The sequence below is a fragment of the Manis pentadactyla genome, chromosome 19 (genome assembly GCF_030020395.1).
Source record: "Manis pentadactyla isolate mManPen7 chromosome 19, mManPen7.hap1, whole genome shotgun sequence".
Classification (NCBI taxonomy): domain Eukaryota; kingdom Metazoa; phylum Chordata; class Mammalia; order Pholidota; family Manidae; genus Manis; species Manis pentadactyla.
Genome location: NC_080037.1, coordinates 3,094,562 through 3,114,641, shown reverse-complemented (window position 1 = coordinate 3,114,641; position 20,080 = coordinate 3,094,562). Strand labels below are relative to the sequence as shown.

The following is a 20,080-nucleotide window of genomic DNA, read 5'->3' as shown; positions in this document are numbered from 1 at the left end:
TCCCGGGCCCCTGGCTTCCGCGCCCTCCGGCTTCGGGCCCTCCGGCTTCCCCGGCCGCGCAGCGCGGTCCCCCCACCAGCAGCGGCCACGGCGAGCTAGCGCAGGCTGGGCCGCCGTTACCCCAGCGCCTGCGGGGCGGAGGGGGCCCGCCCCGGACAGTCTTTCCAGGCGGCAGCCCCCAGTCCCACCTGCACTGGCCGCCTCGGGGCCGGGGGCTTCCGCAGCTGTCACAGCGCCCAGGGGCCTGGGGGGCGCCAGCCGGGCCTCTGGTTCACCAGGACAAGGCCGGCCGGCCCGCCCTCGGCAGCTGTGCCCTCGGGGGCAGTCCGCGCAGTCGCGCAGCTCAGGGCCCGGATCGGGGCCCTCCAACTGCCCGCGTACGGGGCAGGCTTCTCCCCACACCTCCTGGGACGGGCTCTGGGCTTCCTGGGTGGCGCGGAAGCGCATGTGCAGTGGGCAGCGGTCAGCCAGGGAGACCCTGCAGGCCTGGGGAAGCTGGGCCTGCCCCCACCCGCCTCCGGGGCTTCCTGGGCCAGGGAACCCCACCCCGGTACCTTTCTTAAACTGGGGACGGTTGGTCAGTCGTCTGGGCCTGGTGTTGATGGGCAGATGGTCTTCACCGCTGCCAGGGGGACAGTGGCCTTTACCGCAGGAGCTGGCGGCCCCACGGCCTTGCAGAGCAGCCTTCACGCCAGCAGAGTGTGGCCCTGCCAGGAACGGACTCTCGGCTAGTGCTCCAGGCTTGGGTGATGTAGGCTAAATGTCCTCTAGCCATTAGTGTTTTTTAATATGTTTTTATTGCTATTCCCCCAGTGGGGCCCCTCAGCAACTGAGCTAGGGACTTCTTCTGGGTGAGAACATAAGACATGATATCAAAACAACAGCTCTTAAAAAGAAAGACACAGGCCCAACATGGGGTCACTTCTGCTGGGCTAAGTCACCCAACAGGGCCTAATGCTTAAACCCGATGACAGCTTAACCTTCTCCAGAAATGTAGTCGGCCAGGAATTTTCTCATTATCATTGGTGAGATACCTGTCACATGAGCCTTCTCCATCTTTCCATTTTTTACCACTTCAAAAAACAACTTTTTTTTGTCTTTGTCATAAATATTTGAAATCATATCGGACCAATATGTCCTGTGATTTCAAGTCACTCACATACTAATTAATATTAAGGACCTAATACCCTGTACAAATCTAAGTTCACCCAAATATCAACCCTCCCTGTGATTCTACATCACTTATAGTCTTAATCATAATACTTCATCTTATTTGGGGAGTATTTTTCCTCTGATGCACATTCTTTTAAATCAAAGCCTAATGACCATTGTAAGCACTGATATTCCTAATATTATCAATAAAAGCATAACAACTCTTTAACATGGTACCATAGCCAATCAACAAATGACTAAAAGTTAAGCTTGTTAAACCACTAAGCTTAACTTCCTTGACAATTACATTTCCAAAAAAATAACAGTTTTAAAAAGCTCCAGGGGATATAAGCTTGCATAAAACTAGCAAGTATGCGTTAGATTGCCATAACGTCAAGAGTTCAAGGCTGTCATTATTTAAGGAAATGAACGCTTTTATTCTTTTCAATTCCTACCACCTTATTTTGACTTTGTTACATTATCATTAATAAATAATAAACTATTAGTTACTTTATTAGAACATCTTGCAACTATTCTTTTACTTGTCTTAAGTCTTCTAATGTATGACTTATATTTATTTAATTGTAGGAGGTTTAATGTGAAATAGTCCTCCAGTTATTTTAATAGCTCCTGTATCTTCTATTGACCTTGAATATCTTTTTCCTTCTGTTGTCACATTATCTGTTTTATTTCTATACATCCCAGCATATTGCTCCTTAGTTTTCTCTTGATTCTAATGGGTTAGAGTGAGATGGGGCTTGGTGCAAACTCTTACGGTCCAGTTTCCCACAGTACATGTAATTGGTCGAGGGGCAACGAGGCCATATTCTGTCATAGATACTTGTGCCATAGGTATACCCAATGATCTGGCAGTAATAATAAAGATATTTTGGTTCCATTCCACCAACATATCCCTAGGAACCTGTTTTCTTTCTGTCATAAGGGGGATTTCTATGGCCTTTGGGCTCCGCCCTCCCTTTTGATATTGGGGAATCATAAAAGTGTGGGATCCCAATGTCATGTTTCCCCCTTTATGTGCCAATACTCTGATTTCACAGTTGCCCAAGGAATCACAGCCGTTAGGATGTGTGGCACAGACTTGACTTGGGTTGGGTTATCTGTTACCCCAGGTGACCAGGATCGTCTGGCGATTACAGCTCCTCTAGGAGTTTTCCACATATGAACGAATCTTCACTGCAGCCATCAACAATCTACAGTTAGAGAAGCATCTTGTATGTCTGCTTTTAGTATTTCATTATTGTTAGCATTTTCCCCAGCTGCTCTATGTCGAGTCTCCATTGCTGTACTTACTTTGGTGTGAAATTCATTCATGCTTTGTAGTATGTTGCTAATTTTACCCATCTGTGCACCTAGCCATGACAAAGCCACCATTGAGTGTGTGTTGAGATTGTTTGGTTTTAAAATGTTTTTATTTTAATGGGACTTGATAAGTTTGGAATTGAGAAAAAGAGGCTGTTACTGTTCCTCCAATTAATCCTCTTTACAGTTCAACAACTACTATTAGAGTTTCCTTGCCTTTTAGGTAACCTGTTTTTGGCACAGGTTGTCCATTGGACGTAAATGAGGGTGGGTAAAACTGAGCACAATTTGGGGACCTATATATGGCTTGAAATCTCTGTTATTAAATTTTGAGGTACAGGCTACTATTGCAGATTCCAACATGACTGACATGGGTTCCCATATTCTTGGGGTAGAAAGCTATTGTGTGAGACAGAAGCCTGAATGCATACCAAGGATACTGATATGTATTATATGCTAAGTTTTCTAATGTGCCCTCTACACACCTTACAAGGTGTCCCTGTTCTTTTGAAGTATGGACATAGTATCCGTGTATCTATTGCTTAACCATAGTCACCTACTAGAAAATTAACAGTGTAAATTGGGACTGTAGTAAATGATCAATTTTTCAGCCTATTTATACCTAAAGAAGGGGCCGTTCCACTTCGGGACGAGGGCACAGCCGCTACTACTGGGGCTGTCATGGTGTGTCCTCGGCTGCAATGAGGACGGCAACCAGCAGCGAGCAGTAGGCAACACAGTGCGGCCAACAGGCAGCTGACCCGGCCCACTTAGCCATACTGATCAGGACACAAATGCAGAATAACTTCATGCCTGCAAAATAAAGGAAGTGTCCTCTAAATTGTTAATTCTTACTGTTGCCGTGGCACTCAAGGAAATCTATAGTTACTGTGGCCATTCTTGTCAATATTGGCTGAGTCAGCATCACCCCGGAATCACAGTCCCCTAAATATTAGGCATCTAGTGCTTGTCACTGTAAAAGATGGTATTCTTCATGCCTGAGATTTGTATAGGGGTATCTCATTGTGTTCTTTAATGTGATGTGACAGACCTTTGCCTGTGGTCACCCAGTTGGTTTTATTCCTGGCAGGCTGCGATGATTTCCCCAGTAGTATATACATCATTATGGTTTTTTAATTAATACTCTCCCTTTTCATTTAGATCCTGGGATGTTGCTAGGGCTAGTTCTTATCTCTGTGGGTGCCTGCATTATTAATTCAATGGGAGTCTTCCCATCCTTCCTATGGCTACAGTTCAGCGCTCATAACACCTCCCACATTATTTCAATCCCAGCTTTCATATCTAGATAGTAAGTAAGCCACCATGCTTTTCCTTGGGCAGGCTGTTAACACCTTCCAGTTCATCCAGAGGTGGCTGGGTGTAGGGTAAGTGGGAATTCCACATCATGCCTCAGCCCGTTCTTGTATTGGGTTCCCTGAGAAGTGGGCAGCCTGCTCTGTTTTTCCGATGTTTGAGATACCATAGCAAGCAATCCATATTTCTACTGCTCTGATGGTAGATTGATTTGTGATCATTTTTTCTGCAAGGATAGGGTAATTCTATTCCCAACCATGGGTCTACAATGGCACATGCCTATGGTTTATTCTCTGATATGGGCCAGGACTCTTTGTAATCAGTTGGTACAATTTGGAAGCATCTGTCAGCTTTAACCTTACCTGGAGTATTCATCAGTGACCTCCAAGCTTTAAACTTTTGGCAATTCTTACATTGCCTAATTTGAAATGGGGGTATTTGTAGGTATATACATTCTCTTTTCTCCAACCTTGTTCTAGCGCTGTGCGTACCAGCACACATTTTGGCGATAGGCCCACACAATGATTCTATCAATTGGTGTATCATGTGTTCAGAACTGTCCTTCTTGTTTATGTATGGCTCCGTTTTGAAGAGGTTTCCTCCTTAGCCATGAATCATTGCATTAAGATAAATTTTAGGACTCTTTGCCTCTTTAGTTTTCCTAGTGAGTTTGTCTCCCTGGTTATTTAATTTGTTTACGTCGGAGCTGTCCCCCTCATGTGCACAGGCATGTGTGATGAGTATGGAAATGTCAGCCTGAACTATTTTCTACTATGACCTCACCCCATATGCTCTTATTTCCTATTTTCCAGTCATTTTCCCACCACTTACCTGATCAAAGAGCTACTCCATTAGCTACTGCTATTAGTCTGAGAAAAGATATTCCTCATTCTGATTTCCCTTAACATTGTTCAATCACCCATTTTATGGTTGTTCAGCCATGGCGCTGATTCCTGAACCTGATTCTTGTCAGTCAGACCATCGGTAGCCCTCAAGGCCACAGCCTTCCCATGTACCTTTGTGCCACGGAGGCTGATCCATCTGTTCTGTTGCGTGTCGTGGGTGAGGGCAGTCCCCGTTGCCAACCCCTCGGAATCCTGACAGGTCTGCTTTGGGCACTGCTGGGATTTCCTCAGTGAATGCAGAGCACCGGCCATCCAGCTGTACATCTACCTGGAAATACACTACTTCCATGGCAGGCTTTATGGTCAGGAGAGGCCCCCCGGTGTTTATCAGGGGTCTGCCTTACCCACTCCAGAATATGCTGTTGGAGTTTAAGTATAAACGGTTTATTTTCAGTTAGTGGCTCTGAGTAACACAGGGCCTCGGACAGAGTTCCCAGGCAAGCCTTTGGGTTGGTGAATTACTGATCTTGGGCCATGGGAAGTACTTAGTCTAAAACCAGTTGGCTAAGATTCGGGGTCCTGCAGTGTTTTAGTCCTCAGTGACCAGGCTGCAAACCTTTGTGAGTATAGAAAGTCTATGTTCAGAGTCCTCATTAGCTGGTACCAATGTACTAAAAGTTCTGACAGCATTTTTCAAATAAATAAAGCTGCCTCTTGAGTCTCTGTCCTTCTAAATTACGTACTCTTCCTAGTTATTTCATAAATGTGTTTTAATATTATCCCCACATGTGGTCTGTGCTGATTCCAGTACCCAGATGGTCCTATCAGTTTCTGAGCCGCTTCTTCGCTGGTAGGAGCTAGTATGCAACCTATCTTATTGATGACCAGGTCTGGAATATTTTGCCTTCAGAGAACCAAATTATACCTAGAAATTTTATTGTAGTGTGGGGTTCTTGGACCTTACGTGAGTCAGTTGTCCATCCTCTGAATGTGAAGAATTCAATTAACTCTATACTGACTCTAGTCTGTTCTTCTAAGTTATCACCATAAATATTTCATTAATATAGGAAATATTGGCATGCATATATGTGCTGCCTTCCTGAAAGGCCTGCATGTCGCCTGTATGTCTTGTATAAAAGGTTGTGGGCTCTTATTAGGCTCTTAAAGTGAGCACAAAGGCTCGGTCACTCAGAGTGACTGAATTCCTCAGCTACACTCATCAAACCAACCCATTCTCCTGCATTTCCGGCACCTGCAGTACTGTAAATAATGCTATTCTGACCGGCGGGATCCAGTGTTAGGCTGACTTTTTTTGTGATGGTTAATTTGTCACTCGACTGGGCCAGCAGGTATTGGTTAAACATGGATATTTGGTTAAACATTATTCTAATGTGTCTCTGAGTGTGTTTCTGGATGAGATTAACATTTGAATTGGTGGACTGAGTAAAGCAGATTGTCCTCTGCACCGTGGGCCTCATCCAGTCCCTTGGAGGCCTCAATAGAATAAAAGGGCTAAGTAAGGGAGAATTACCTATGTATTTATGTATGTATGTATCTATCTATCTATCTATCTGTCTATCTATCTACCCATCATCTATCTCTCTATCTACCTACCTACCTATCTATCTCCTCTGCCTGACCTGCTTTCTCAGACCTTCAGGCTCAGACTGGAACCCCACCTGCTCTCCCACCCGCCGCCTGCAGATCCTATGAGTCCTTGGTCTCCTTCGCTATGTGAGGAAATTCCTCACAATCTCCCGCTCATCCTATCTCAATATAGATACATAGATACAATATTTCTATAATTTATCCTATTGATTCTGTTTCTCGGGAGAACCCAAAAAAATACACAGGGCTTTACATCTAAAGAGTTAAACATTGCTCACTACTTACTAAAATAAATACACACAATTTCATTCCATCAAGTTTATCAAACAATATATACTCTCCATTGATCATAAGACTTACTGAATTTTCTATTCCTGTCTTTAGTTTCATTTCAATTAATCTATCCATAGAACAACATTTAATTTGATTAAACAAAACAAAGCCACACAAGTTATTTCTCCATCTCAAACAACTTTCAACTGTCCCCTTAACGGAGAGTTAATTTCCTATATTATCCCTTTCTTCCAGATTTCAACCAGCTATAGAAGTCAGCCAGACGGACACAGAGGAGGGGAAAATAAAGCCACTGTTTTAGTCCGCTTGTGTGTCCTCCCCCAGACCATACTCGTAAGTTTCTGGTAACCAGAAGTAGAAAAAAGATCTAAAACTTGTGATTTTTCTCCCCCTTCCACACGACTGCCTGCCCCCTCTCAGTGCATATGTGGTTTCTCCTCGTCTAATTCCATTCTCAGTCGCTGGGACTCTGTTATAGCCCACAGATTACAGCCATCTTCCACTGAGATAATTCTCTAAATGCCAAGTCTAGAAAACTACAGAGAAAAAACTCAACTTCTGTGTTTAAATAAACTGAACTGAAAAAATTGAAAAGCCAAATGTTAATAACCTCAGATAAGCATTAATATAACTGGGTTTTGTACTGATTTCTTTGTCTGGGAATATAAGAGAGATGCACTAGCAGAATCTTACTTCAGGAAGGATGCCAGTCCAGAACCCCTTTTCTTCACGGGAACTTCAGAGGCCCCTGCACACTGGCTGTGCATTCCGAGACCGGCTTCAGTCGTCTAGAGAAGCATCTCAAGACATGGACTTGGCTTTGCAGAGGCTGAGAGAGGAACCTACTGGTTTCCATCTGGAAGTTACAGGAATAAAACTCCTTTACCATGATGATGCATTTAAAGTGTTGCTCCCCATCACTCTTCGAGCTGACCACCAGAACCCATGGTCCCTTTTGATATGTACAGCACTGACTACCAAATTCCTCCACCCTGATATTGAAAGCTCAAAAACATCCTACCTGGACTTCTTTGTGCCTCAAGAAACCAACCCTTCAGTTGGATTTCGTTTGAGCCTGTGGCTTTTCCATCTCTGCCAGTGAGTTGATTTCAAAGTTCAACTTGAATACCAAGTAATCGTCCTGTATAATAATAGCCCTCAGGTGGCAGGAAAGTTTAATATCTCTTCATCATCTTAAAAACAGTGAAACTAATATGCTGAGTTGCTGGCCTCAGGCACCACGCTGACTCAGCTTTGTGTAGGGATTTCGGCCCAGGAACTCCCAGCCTTCGATCCTGTTCTTAGAGTAACAGAGAATGACCATATCAATTGGAAGCTAATCAGTCAGTCAGTATATGTCAACGGCAAGTTAGTGAGCAACAGGTAAGGAGCCCCAGAAGTTTTCCCTACATAGAGAGAGCTCCCTCTTCTGGCACTGTGAAGAAATAAAAAAAATTAGTTTTCCAATATTCGCATTTTTGCTTGAATGCTCTAATTTCATCACATATAACACATGCTGCCAGTTGTTTCCCTTGAAGTACCAGGCTTACTTGGCCTATTTTTTAAGATGTCTGTCAAATACCCAAGTCAAAACAATCACCGTTTATATGTCAGTCATCCTTGCAAATAAAGCTGGTGTTCCATGAGCAAAGCCACTAGGTCCCCTCACAACTTAAACTGCACATTTGTGTTTTCCCAGAAATAACCATCATATTTCAGAGTGCAGGAGAAGTACTTTGTGCACACTTCTCCTTCTATTATACGGAATAGTGCAAAGACTCAAGGGTTGAGGTTAACAGAATTCATAATTCACCAAGGTGACTATTGGGTGGAATTGGCTTTTGGCAAGCTTTTTCTTTTTGCTTTTTCACAGCACATGCATGGTGAGGACAAATGCATACTGGCATGGTTTAGGGCCAATGATCTGTTCTGAGATACCAGCCCTTTTACCCACCATCGCTTTAGTGACATCAGTGCAAACAGGCAAATAAAGTCAGTGTAATTATGAAAGGTTTTTCCTCACAGACTCTGAAAGGATCTCAAGGACCCACAGGGGGGACTAGACTTTGAGAACTGCTAAGCTATATAATGTTCAGTTTCAGTTTTAACCTCTGAGGCTCAGGTTTTCAACATGCTAAAACTGTCGCAGCGTAGTCTAGTGAAGATAGACAAAGGAAGCCTGAAGGGAACAAGGTAAGGGGACCAGAAAAACTGACCCAGTGGGAAGACTGACCCTTCCCCATGAATCCCAGTGCCAGGTGAAACCCCAAGTCAAACTGGTGGTAAGCGTGACAGCATTGCTATTTGCAGCAAGAATCTGTTTTTCTTTTTTAAAGAATCATAGCCACTGGCGGGGCCACATTGCTGAGAACTGCTTCCCCAGAGATGTCACCTGGCCAGAGCTACAGGATATTAAGTCTCCAACTGGGTAGGCTGGAGTCAAACAGGGCTCATGCCTGGCAGCAATAAATAATGTACTAGTGAGTAAACTGAGGCAGACACCTAGCTCCCGTGGAGATAAACTGGGGAGAGACGTTGGAGGAAAGAGAGAAGAATCTAAACAAATAAAGTTTATACAGTGTATAGGCTCCAAAGCCACACAGCAGCATGTCAGGCCTTCATCTCTAGCAGCAAGATTAATACCAGACCATGCCAGCCAGCACCTGAATGAAGCTAATCTCCTTGATGAGTCTTGGTCCTCAAACGAGGAAGGGTAGAGCCTGCAGATATAAAGCTTTAATGACGCTACCTACAAGCTTATCAAGAAGATAAAGGTAGGCACAGTTTTCTAAACCAGTTCAAATGATTTTGCTTTGATGATCATAACAATGTGACAAATGCTTATTATGAGAATGGGGATTATAAAGCAATGGTTTTCAGACCACTGCCTTCATGGTCCCTGCTCAGAGAGGAAGGGCTGTCACTGCGGGAAAGTCAGGCAGGCAGGCTTCTTTCAGCCAAAGAAGTCCCACTTCCATCTGCTATAATATATTAAATTCATTTGCACTAATAGTCATTTTTTTATTTAGTATATATATTATATATTACACACATAAAGTACTATATATATAAAAAAAAACAGGCCTAGAACATCAGATTAAGCATTCCTTCTTCCTAAACAGTGCAAAAGCATATGTCAGGTCTATGTGCAGGGGCTGCACTAAGATGCTCTTAGCACTGTGCTCAAACATTGAATGGGAACACAATTCCGGATTCCAATTCTCAAGTTTACCAGGGAGATAAATATACCTAAACTGAGAATAACAAAAAGTTTACATAACCAAGCAGGACCTTGGGGGTGGTGTAGACGATCGGTGTCCTAGGGAGACTGAGGAAGAGGCAGTGTTAGGGAGGGGTGGTCCAGGAAGGCTTCCAGAATGTGGCAGCTTCCATTTTTGCCCCCAGTTGTCCAGATCTGCGCTTGGAAGAGCATATATAGCCCCTCCTTTGCCCAGCCTCCTCGTGGGGGTGCATACTTCCATGCTCCGTTATCACACTCGGCGAGGTGACCATGGAATGTGAGTGGGTGTGTATACACCGTGGACCTACCAGAAATTAGATCTACATGCAGGATTCTTCTGGCCTCTTCAACCCGCCCTCTGCCACGAGCACAGTAAGTCCTAAATATGCCACAGAAGCTGCCCTTAATGAGCTGGGACTCGCCAAGTCCACTGCGCCGTAATGTTAACTGAGAACGGAATCACACCATCGTGTGACGGAGATGAAACGTTCGGGCGCTGGTCCGAGCCGAGCAGCAGAGCACAGAGCAGTTGCATGCGCGGGCAGTCCTGACCCCGGGCTAATCGTCTCTGATGCCTGGACGGCTCTCCTTCCCTTACTTCCCGGGGCCCCCGACTCCCAGCAGAGGAAGGAAGAAAATCGCAGGCCTGGTTCCCAGACGAACTGCTGTGATAAGCGGGTGAAATCTGGAAGGCAGTAAGTGAACCCCTCCAGTGAGCAGTGCCTAGGTTACCCGCCTTGGGCAGAGGCAGAAATGGGGGACACTCGGACCCGCGTGCAGCGACCATGGCCTCGCTGGCTGATCCGGTCCCGAAAGTAGATGAAGACAGGCGGCCCGCGGCCCGTGGGTGGGCCCCTTGGGCGTGAGCGCGGATGCAGACCGCGCTTCCTCCGCGCAGCCCCCGCGCCGGGCCTGGGGTCGGGGGCAGGCCCGTCAAGGGCCCGCGGGCGCGGGCTCCTCCCCAGGCTCCCCGCCGGCAGCCCGGGGCGCCAGAGCTGGCCGAGGAGGCTGGGGCGCCGGCCCCGGAGCAGCCGGCGCGCCCCCTGGCGGCAGGCTCGGCACCTCGGCCCCTGCGTCCCCGCGAGCAGGTCCTCGGCCCCGCCCCAGCCCGCCCCCGAAGCCCCGCCCCGCCCCGGCCCGGGCTCACGGACACCGGACCCGGCCGCGCCTGGCCCGCCCACGTCGCCACCGGCCGGCGCGCGCCTTCAGGGGAGCCGCTCTCCCTGGGCCACAAGGGCCTCATCTGGAAAAGCAGGCACTTCATAGTAAGTGCACTGATTAGAACTCATAGAAAGCCACTGATGTGTAAGTCCACAGTGAACTTCAGTCCCGTGTCCTGTTCTTCTGTTTGGTCCCCACCGCGAGCCGTGGGGCGGGGCACACGGTGTCCGACACCCGGTCAGCAGGAGCTGCTGGATCCGGGGCGCGCCTTCCCTGCAGACTGGACCCCGACCCAGCTGCCCCCGCCGGCGGGCGCCTCGCATCCCGCAGGGCTCTGTCCTCTGGCTGGCGGCTCATCAAGGAAGCCACTTTGCTGAGAATGTTTTAAGTGTTTGTCCCGAAAAAGCGACTGTTGCATGTACTATTATGTAATAAAATCAAATCGCTTTGAAGTAGTTGTAAACTTGGAAGACAGGAAATCAGCACGGCCATCTGCTCAGTTTTCTCACCGAGGAGAGAAGCTTCTGAAGACGGCCAGTTAAAGGAGCTGTGAACGGCCACAGCGGAGCCGCAAACGGGTGAATTGTACGGTATATAAATTGTATCTCAATAAAGCTGTTTTTCAAAAAGTGTATTCAATAAGCCAATGATAAATCTTAAGAAATATCTCTAGATTGCCGCTAACCTAACAGTTTTAGTGGAATTCAAGTGTGTAATTTACTCTTCTCTCTTCAATCTTGAATTACTAAATACTGGTCACACTTGTCCTTGCCTAGCAAATCCATCCACTTGGGAGAACTTCAACACCCATTTTTCATGGCTACCTAGTAACCGATCGAGTTGTCTCCCAGTGGTGTGCTGGAGCGGATTCCTACCAGCTCCTGGGAGGGGACGGTTAAATGTTCGGGAATTTTGGTGAGCAGTTGCGAAGCACAGCCATTACTAAAAATTAAGCTACATAGCTTAAAATTAAATAAAGATATTAAAAACAGGTGGCAAATACTGCAAACTTATCCCTTCCTAGTTATTTTACGACTTTTATTATTTTCTATGCCCTTGAGGTTGTTTCTGTCCGTCGGATAAAAGGACAGTCCTGTGAAACAGTTGGAAGAATGACAAGAGAATGTGGACAAACAGGGTAGCTGTGCACGGCTGTTCACTGCCAGGGCTGCTGCGGATGTCTCTGCCTTTTCTCCTGGTGGACATACTGCCACGCGGTGCGCCCCACAGGTGACACTCTGGCTGTTAGCCATTGGCACCCCTCTAAGAGTTCACCCTGAAAGATCTTGCACACGACCCAAGAAAGCCTCATCACAAGAGGCTCAGAATTCCCAGATGTGTGTTTCTGTTCTGTAGTTTGGGCCTTATCTTTTCTTCCCCTTCCAAAGGCAGCAATCCTGTCGTGTGGCCCCAAGAATCCACGGGGATTCTTGCTCTGTAGACGCCAAGTATTTACCCAGCAACTTGTTCTCCTTCCTACACGGAGGGAGACGGAGCTCCAGCAGAATCCACCCAAGCTGCACTCATTCCTTTTGCCAGTCCAGCCTTTCTAACAGATCACAGATCTGTGATGGCATTGCTCAGCTATTTTTATTACTTAGTGGTAAGTGTCTTTAAGCTTTCATCAGATTGTAAACGTTCTGAAGTTTCGGTGAATTATAACCGTAATTGTCACGCCATATGGCCTCTCTCTGTACACTTCTCTTTGAAACATCTTTTTAGTCTCTCCTATATGACTTTTGCCCTTAGGATTCATTAGCCTTGATCCCTTCTATAGATATGGAAACATCTGAAGGCTAGGCCAAGGTATATTTATAAACTCCTCTCCTTGTTTCTACCCACTAACTCAACCCTCGAGTAGGCTGGCACTCCATCTGAAGCAGGAAGCCCCGCCTAGCCCCGCAGCTCTGCCCTGGGCCACTTGGGGGAAGCAGGTGCTAACAGCTTGAAGAAAATTTTGTGGTCTTTGGTTTGCTCTTGTCCCAGGGATGGAGACAGTTCCTTGGCAGGAGGGCTTTTCCCTCGGCGGCTGTGGAAGTGGGTAGGCAACTCTAAGGATGAGTCCACTGATTTCTATCATCAATATGTGTCTAAAAAGATAAAAGCAAAAATCTGGGATAGATACATAAAATAGTTAATAAAATAAAAACTTTGTAAGTTGGATGTAGGCCTGCGGTGCGGCAGCCCGTCCGTTGGCATGTTTAACGCCCTGCCTGCCCTTCCTGGTGCCTCTGAGCATCCGCCCTGGAGGCACCTGGCCCACACTGGCTTTTACTTTTCAGCGGAGGAAAAACGGAAGCGACAGAAGAGAGGGGTTATTTCCTCAAGGTCAGAAAATGGGTCAATAGCAGAGTTGCGATTACACACTTGATGTGTCTGAATCTAAAACCCAAGCTCTGTGACATGAATAATATGGAGTTTTACAAATAAGATTCTTATTACTTCCACTGATTTCATCTGAATTTCCAAAATCCTCACACTGTATTTTTCTAGTGATGCCACACATAACGAGTAGGGAAAATGAGTTCTTTCAGAACTTGCTTCCCAGCTGATTCTTGGAATTCGGCCACAGGACCCGTTTCTTGGAGTGACGTAGGGACTGGGTTCAGGGCCCCTGCCCTGCCCAGAATGGACAGCAAAGGGAGCAGTCGGCCGCCGGCCCCTCACCCTGCAGGCAGGTGCTACAGATGTGGTGTCTGTCACCCGCCCAGTTTCAAAAGCACTGTCTTCCCGTTCAGAACATTCAAGGAGACGGGGAGAAGAGGTGGTGGACGAGACTGACTGGACTATCCGGAGCCTGGGGGCCCGTGGGAGTGGACAGGCAGCATGGGGGTGGCAGTGTGTGCAGAGGACCAGGCTCCAGTCAGGATGCCCACTGTACGTCCACGTCTTACTCTTACCACCCGATGCTATTGTGGAAAAGGGCTTAATCTACCTGAGCCCCAAGCTTTCTCATCTGGAAGACAGCAGTGATAACATGTGCCCTGCCAACTGCCTAAGATCATCGCAAGGACTCCAGAAGATGGTGGGAGACGAGGTGCTGGGAACAGTGAAGGCGGGTGGTGGCGTCGGCCACTGACCACAACATGCAGGGCACGCAGGGAGGCGACAAAGGTGGCGGGGAGCACAGCCTGGGGGCTCACTGTGCGCTGGCAGGGTTTCAGGAGAAGCACTTAGGGTGGGAACACAAGGGCAGACACAGGGAGGTCTGTGCACCATCTACTGGCAGTGACATGCCATTTTTAATAAAAGAAATAGAATAAAACCGTTTCTGGAGGTGAATAAACTTGGTGCTGCCATTAACTGCACAGATCTGTTACTTAGTATTTCTAAGTCTCATTTTCCTTTCAGTTAAATGAGAATAACAATACCGACTGTGATACATAGATTATGAGATAATCCAATTCCTTCCTCATTTTTCTCATCTTTTTTTTCGCTCTGGTAGTTTCATATTCACCCTCTGCTAGACCTGAGGACACAGCTTCAGTCTCTCACGGGCAGCCTGGGGCTTTACCACCTCATCCTACGGGACCGCAGCCGGCCACCAAGGCACAGCCCCGGGGGCTAAGTCAGAACTAGGTCGGGAGCAGCTTCACTTCCCTGCTTACACGAAATCCCAAGCACTGCACACGCCTCAAAACAAAAACTTCTTAACCAAGAAATGGCTTTAAAAGAAAGACAAATGATTAAATTCAAAGTCTGTAGTCTCACACTGAGCATCATTCTTCACCCTGTCTCAAAGTCTTGATTTCCAACTAAGCCACCTTACTATTTATCCACCCTCATCTCCCAACATGTCATATGGGGTGTTCAGATCTGAGGACTAGAAAGTAAGGATGCACTATTTTTCATAAGCAGAAATCCCTCCTTTAAAAAGAATCCCAAATTACTAAGTACAATCACTCCAAGAATAACTGGGTCTACATCGCTGGTAAAAGAAATTAGCCAAAACTTGGAAATAAAGCAAAGAGGGGGTGGGGTAAGGCCCCTCTCAATGTCATGGTGCAGGTCCACCTAACCAGACTAAAAGGGACCGACTTCTCTAGCAGACGCACCTTTGTTTCTGTGGCTCTGTATTATTCACCGGGGCCAAGACTTTTTTACGTTAGAAGACAATTTGTCCATTCTCCTCAGGCAGACACGGTAATTTTCTGTACCATGGAAAAGGACGGCCACCGAGCTATGCTTCTGTTGGCCAGTATGATACTAACCAGGTCTGCGTCTAGCCTGGCATTCGACATTCTAAATATTGTGACGTGCTAGGAGCTTGCCACTGGCTCAACACCAGCTTTACCACCTTGCCGATTCCCTTGTTAATGAGTTTAATATATCTTTGCTGTGTTCATTCTAGATTTGTATAAAAATACATTTCAAATTTTTTACAGAAGTATTCTTTGACATCCCTCTCGTATTCTTCACCACAGCATCAATGGGTGGTAAGATTTGTACATCACAGACCAGAAGCAGCTACACTACACAATGGTCTCACTCTCAACTACTGCCAGAAAAAAAAAACTATGCTATACAGAAATGCAATTATTATTATCTTGGGACAAACAACATCCATGAACTAACAGACATACAACAAATGAGTACTTTCTGAAGGCGGCCTGTCCTGCCACCTGAGTGTTTTTGCAAATCTTTTGCTCTAATGTATACACTAGGAGGCGAGTTGCTCAAGATTTCTTCATCCATTCAACATTTAATTATTGAGTGCAGGCTATTTGCAAGGGGCTGTTCTGACTGCCAGGGATGCAGTAATTAACAAAATAGACAAAGTCCCTGTGCCAATCAATGGAACATACCTTCCAGTGGGAAGGCAGATGGTAAGTTAATACAAAGGATATGAGATGAGATAGTGGTAAGTATGATGGAGAAGATAAAGCAGGATACAAGAGATGGGGAATGTGGGGCTCAGAGAGGTAGGTATTTTATAAATGGTAGCCATGGAAGCCCTTGTTTAAATGGTAATATTCTACTGGAGGCCTGAGGAAGTGAAAAAGAATTTTCAAATGTCTCCTCTTTCACCTCTAATTTTATTTGAGTCTTCTCTTTTTCTTAGTCTTGCTAAAGATCTGTCAACTTTATCTTTTCAAAAAACCAATTCTTAGTTCTATTTTTCCTGTTGTTTTCCTGGTCTCTATTTCATTTATTTCCACTCTGTTATTTGTTATTTCCTTCCTCCTGCTAACTTTGGGCTTGATGTTTTTTTTCTTTTCCTAGTCCCTTGAGGTGTAAAGTTAGGTTGTTCATTTGAGGTCTCTTTATTTTCTTAACATAGACATTTATCACTATAGATTTCCCTCTCAAAACTGCTTTTGCAACACCCCATAGATTTTGGTATGTTTTTTTGTTGTAAATTTTACTTTTCTTTTAAACCCACTGGTTGTTCAGAGATGTGGTACTTAACTTCCACATATTTGTAGATTCTCTAGTTTTCCTTTGTCATTGATTTCTAGTTTCACATCACTGTGATTAAAAATATACTTGGTATGAATTCAATCTTCTTAAATTTGCCAAGACTTGTTTTGGGCCCAATTGTATGGTCTACCTGGAGAATATTTTGTGTGCACTTGAGAACATGTATTCTGCTTCTGTTGGATAAAATATTCTACAAATGTCTATTAAGACCATTTAACCTAATATATAGTTTAAGTCCATGGTAACCTTACTGATGTTCTGTCTGGATGATATATCCATTGCTCAAAGTGGGGCACTGAAGTCCCCTACCATCACTATATTGTTGCCTACTTCTGATTTCAGATCTATTAGTGTTGGTTTGACATAGTTCCAGACCACTGCAATAAAGCAAATACCACAATAAAGCAAGTCTAATGGTTTTTTTGGTTTCCTGGTGTATATAAAGGTTATGTTCACACTATACTGTAGTCTAAGTGTGCAAGAGCACTATGTCTAATAAAGTGTACATACCTTAGTAAGAAATACTTGGGGCTGATTCTCCCTTGAGCAGCACACCCTGGTCTATCAAGGTGCTTCTGCTTCCTCACTTCCCTAATAAAGTGCACTGCTTTTCGTACACTAAAAAAAAAAAAAAAAATTGCTAGAGTGCTAGCTCTCATCTGAGCTTTCAGTGATTATAATCCCTAATCACAGATCACCAAAACAAATCAATAAAAATGACAAAGTTTGCAATATTGTGAGAACTACCAACATATGACACAGAGACAAAAAAATTAGCAAATGCTATTGGGAAAAGGCACTGATAGACTTGCTCAATGCACAGTTGACACAAATCTTCAATTTGTAAAAACTGCAGTATCTGAGAAGTGCTGTAAAGTGAAGCACAATAAACTGATGTGTGCCTGTACATTTAGGTGCTCCAATATTGGGTACATTGATATTTACAATCATATCTTCTTGATGCATTGACCTCTTTATCATTAATATAACATTCCTTGTCCTTGTTCCTGTTTTTGGCTTAAAGTCTACTTTGTCTGATATAAGTAGAGTTATCCCCGCTTGTTTTTGGTTTTCACCAAACAAAACAAAACAAAAAAAGCATGGAATATCATTTTCCTATTCTTTCACTGTAAGCCTATGTGTGTTTTTAAAGCTGAACTGAGGCTCTTATAGGCAGCATACAATTGGGTCTTGTTTTTTTAATCCACCCAGCCACTCTGTTCCTTATTAATTTAATCCATTTACCCTTACAGTTATTATTGATAAATGAGGGCTTACTGACATCATCTAGATTGTCTTCTGGTTGTTCTGTATTTCCATTGTTTCTTTTCCCCTTAGTTTCCATCTAATCTTGTAGGTTGGTGATTTTCCATGCTGTTATGCTCAGTTCCTTCTACCTTCATCTTTAGTGCAGCTGCTCTAAGTTTTTGCCTTGTGGTTAACATGAGGTTTACAGAACACATCTCATAGATAAAACAGTTCTTTTTAAGCTTATAGAAACGTAATTTCAATAGTTTGCAAAAGTTTCATGCTTTTACTCCTTTTTTATATTTATGTCCTTATTACCTGTTTTATATTTCTGTTTATATAATATATTCATTAGCAAATTATAGTAGCTATACCTATTTATAATATTCTTATCCTTTGACCTTTATACTATAGTTAAGTCGTTAACACACTATCCTATTTCAAATTTAGAATTTTCTAGATCTGACTGCATATTTACCTTTACCAGTGTGTCACATACTTTTGTAAATTTTCATGTCACTAATTAGCTTCTTTTCATTTCAGCTTAAAAAACCTCTTTCGGCATTTCTTGTGAGGCTCATGTAGTGATGACTGATGACCTCCCTCAGCTTTTGTTTATCTAGGAAATCTTTATTTCTCCTTCATATCCAAAGGATAACTTCCAGATAAAGAATTCTTAGCTGGCAATTATTTTCTTTCAACACTTTGAATATATCATTCCACTCTTTCCGGGCCTGTAGGATTTCTAGTGAGAATCCACTGATAGCCTATGGGGGTTACTTTACAGGTTACAATCTTTTTTTCCCTTAGCTACTTTTAGAATTCTTTCCTTATGCTTGATTTTTGATAGTTCATGATGTGTCTTGGAGAGGTCTTCCTGCATTGAGAAAATATGGTAATCTATTAGTTTCACAAATTCTCTCCCCACATTTGAGAAGTTCTCAGCTATTATCTTTAAATAAACTGTTTCTTTCTCTCTCTCTTTTCCTCCTGGAATCCCAATTGTTCTACACATTGGTCCTTTCTGTGGATTCCAAAGAGCACATAGGGTTTTTTTCCTTTTTTGTAGTTTTGTATTCTTTTTTCTCTTTTAGCCTCTAACTGCGTTATTTCAAAATTCCTATCATCTAACTCACTTATTCTATCTTCTATCTGCTCTACTTTACTGCAGTGGTCCCTATTGTATTTTTTCATCTTACTCACTGAATTCAGAATCTTGTTATTTTTTATTATTTCTCTTTGGAAAAAAATTTCATTTTGACATGTATTTTTTCAAGAATTTATTGAATTATCTTTCTGAGTTTTCTTAAAGCTCCTTGAGTTTCTCCAAAGCACCTATTTTGATTAGTCAGCTAGATCACAAAATTCTGCACCTTTGAGCTCAGTTATTGGCATTATTATTTTCTTTTTGTGATATGCTTTTTTTTATTTTTCATGTTCCTTGTAATTTTGCATTGTTACTTTGCATATGAAGTAGCAGACACCTCCTTAAATCTCTGCCAGTTGCTTTCACATGGGATATTCTGTTTGATGATGCTGTCATCTGGGGTTTAATTGGTCTTTGTATTAGTACACCTGCTCCACAATTCTTGCTCCCTTTTGTGGCAGGATTTTTAAGCTTTTATGTCTTCTCTGGTTCTTAACAATCAGCAGGCTGGCTACTGGAAACCTTAGTTTTCCAGAAGATGGCACAGTACTTCAAGTTTGTGGTTTCTCAGACCTTGTCCACAGACAAGACAAACAGGGGCCTGTTTCTGAATGCTCCGTGTCTACAGGAGCTCTCTCATCGTCTCTCAGGGGCCACCTGCAGAGTGGGGGAGGTGAGGGGTTGGCACTTAGGACAAAGAGGGGTGCCTGTGGGTCCGACAGAGATCCCTGGGTGTGGTACTCCCAGAGGCTCATGGATGGACCGCCTGCTGAGTGCACTCAACAGGAATGGACTCCTTTATCTGTCTCTCTCCAAATTTAGAATTTTCTAAGCTTTTGCCTTGTGGTTAACATGAGGTTACATAAGACATCTCATAGCTAAAACAGTCCACCCCCTCAACCATCATAGAGATCCCAGCTCAGTACTCCTGGTGCTGCTGGAGAGAAATGTATTTCTCCAGTCACTTTCTGCACAGCTGGGGTAGCCAAGCGCTGCCACCCCCCTGCAGTGGTTCCCCGGGGCAAGGAAGTAAATGGCTTATCTCTACCACCACTGTAACTGAATTTGTATTCTTTTTTTCTAGAATGGTGTGCTGGAATCTTTCCTGCTATAGCAGACAGTAAACACAGCCTAACTCCCAGCCCAATAAACATAAACCCTCGTGCTAAAGGCCCATTTCCCTCAGTGCCTTTTACCCAATAGCTTACATCTGGCTTGTAACAAAAACCACAAGGTATGCTAAAAGGCAAAAAAATGGTTTGATGAGACAAAGTAAGTGTGAGAACCACAGTCAGATATGGCAGAGATTTTGGAATTATGAAACTGGGA

General features: G+C 44.3%; 1 long non-coding RNA gene across 1 annotated transcript in view; it reads right to left on the bottom strand.

Annotated features, from left to right (window-relative positions):
- Positions 1 to 1,749: 1,749 nt before the first annotated feature.
- LOC118908138 (uncharacterized) overlaps positions 1,750 to 20,080 on the bottom strand; it is a 22,106-nt gene continuing 3,775 nt past the window's right edge. Inside the window, exons 2-5 of the long non-coding RNA XR_005023074.2 lie at positions 7,227 to 7,389; positions 4,803 to 5,050; positions 3,095 to 3,285; positions 1,750 to 2,363 (exon numbers count right to left, since the gene is read on the bottom strand). This is a non-coding gene — a long non-coding RNA (uncharacterized LOC118908138). The remainder of the gene's footprint in view (positions 2,364 to 3,094; positions 3,286 to 4,802; positions 5,051 to 7,226; positions 7,390 to 20,080) is intronic.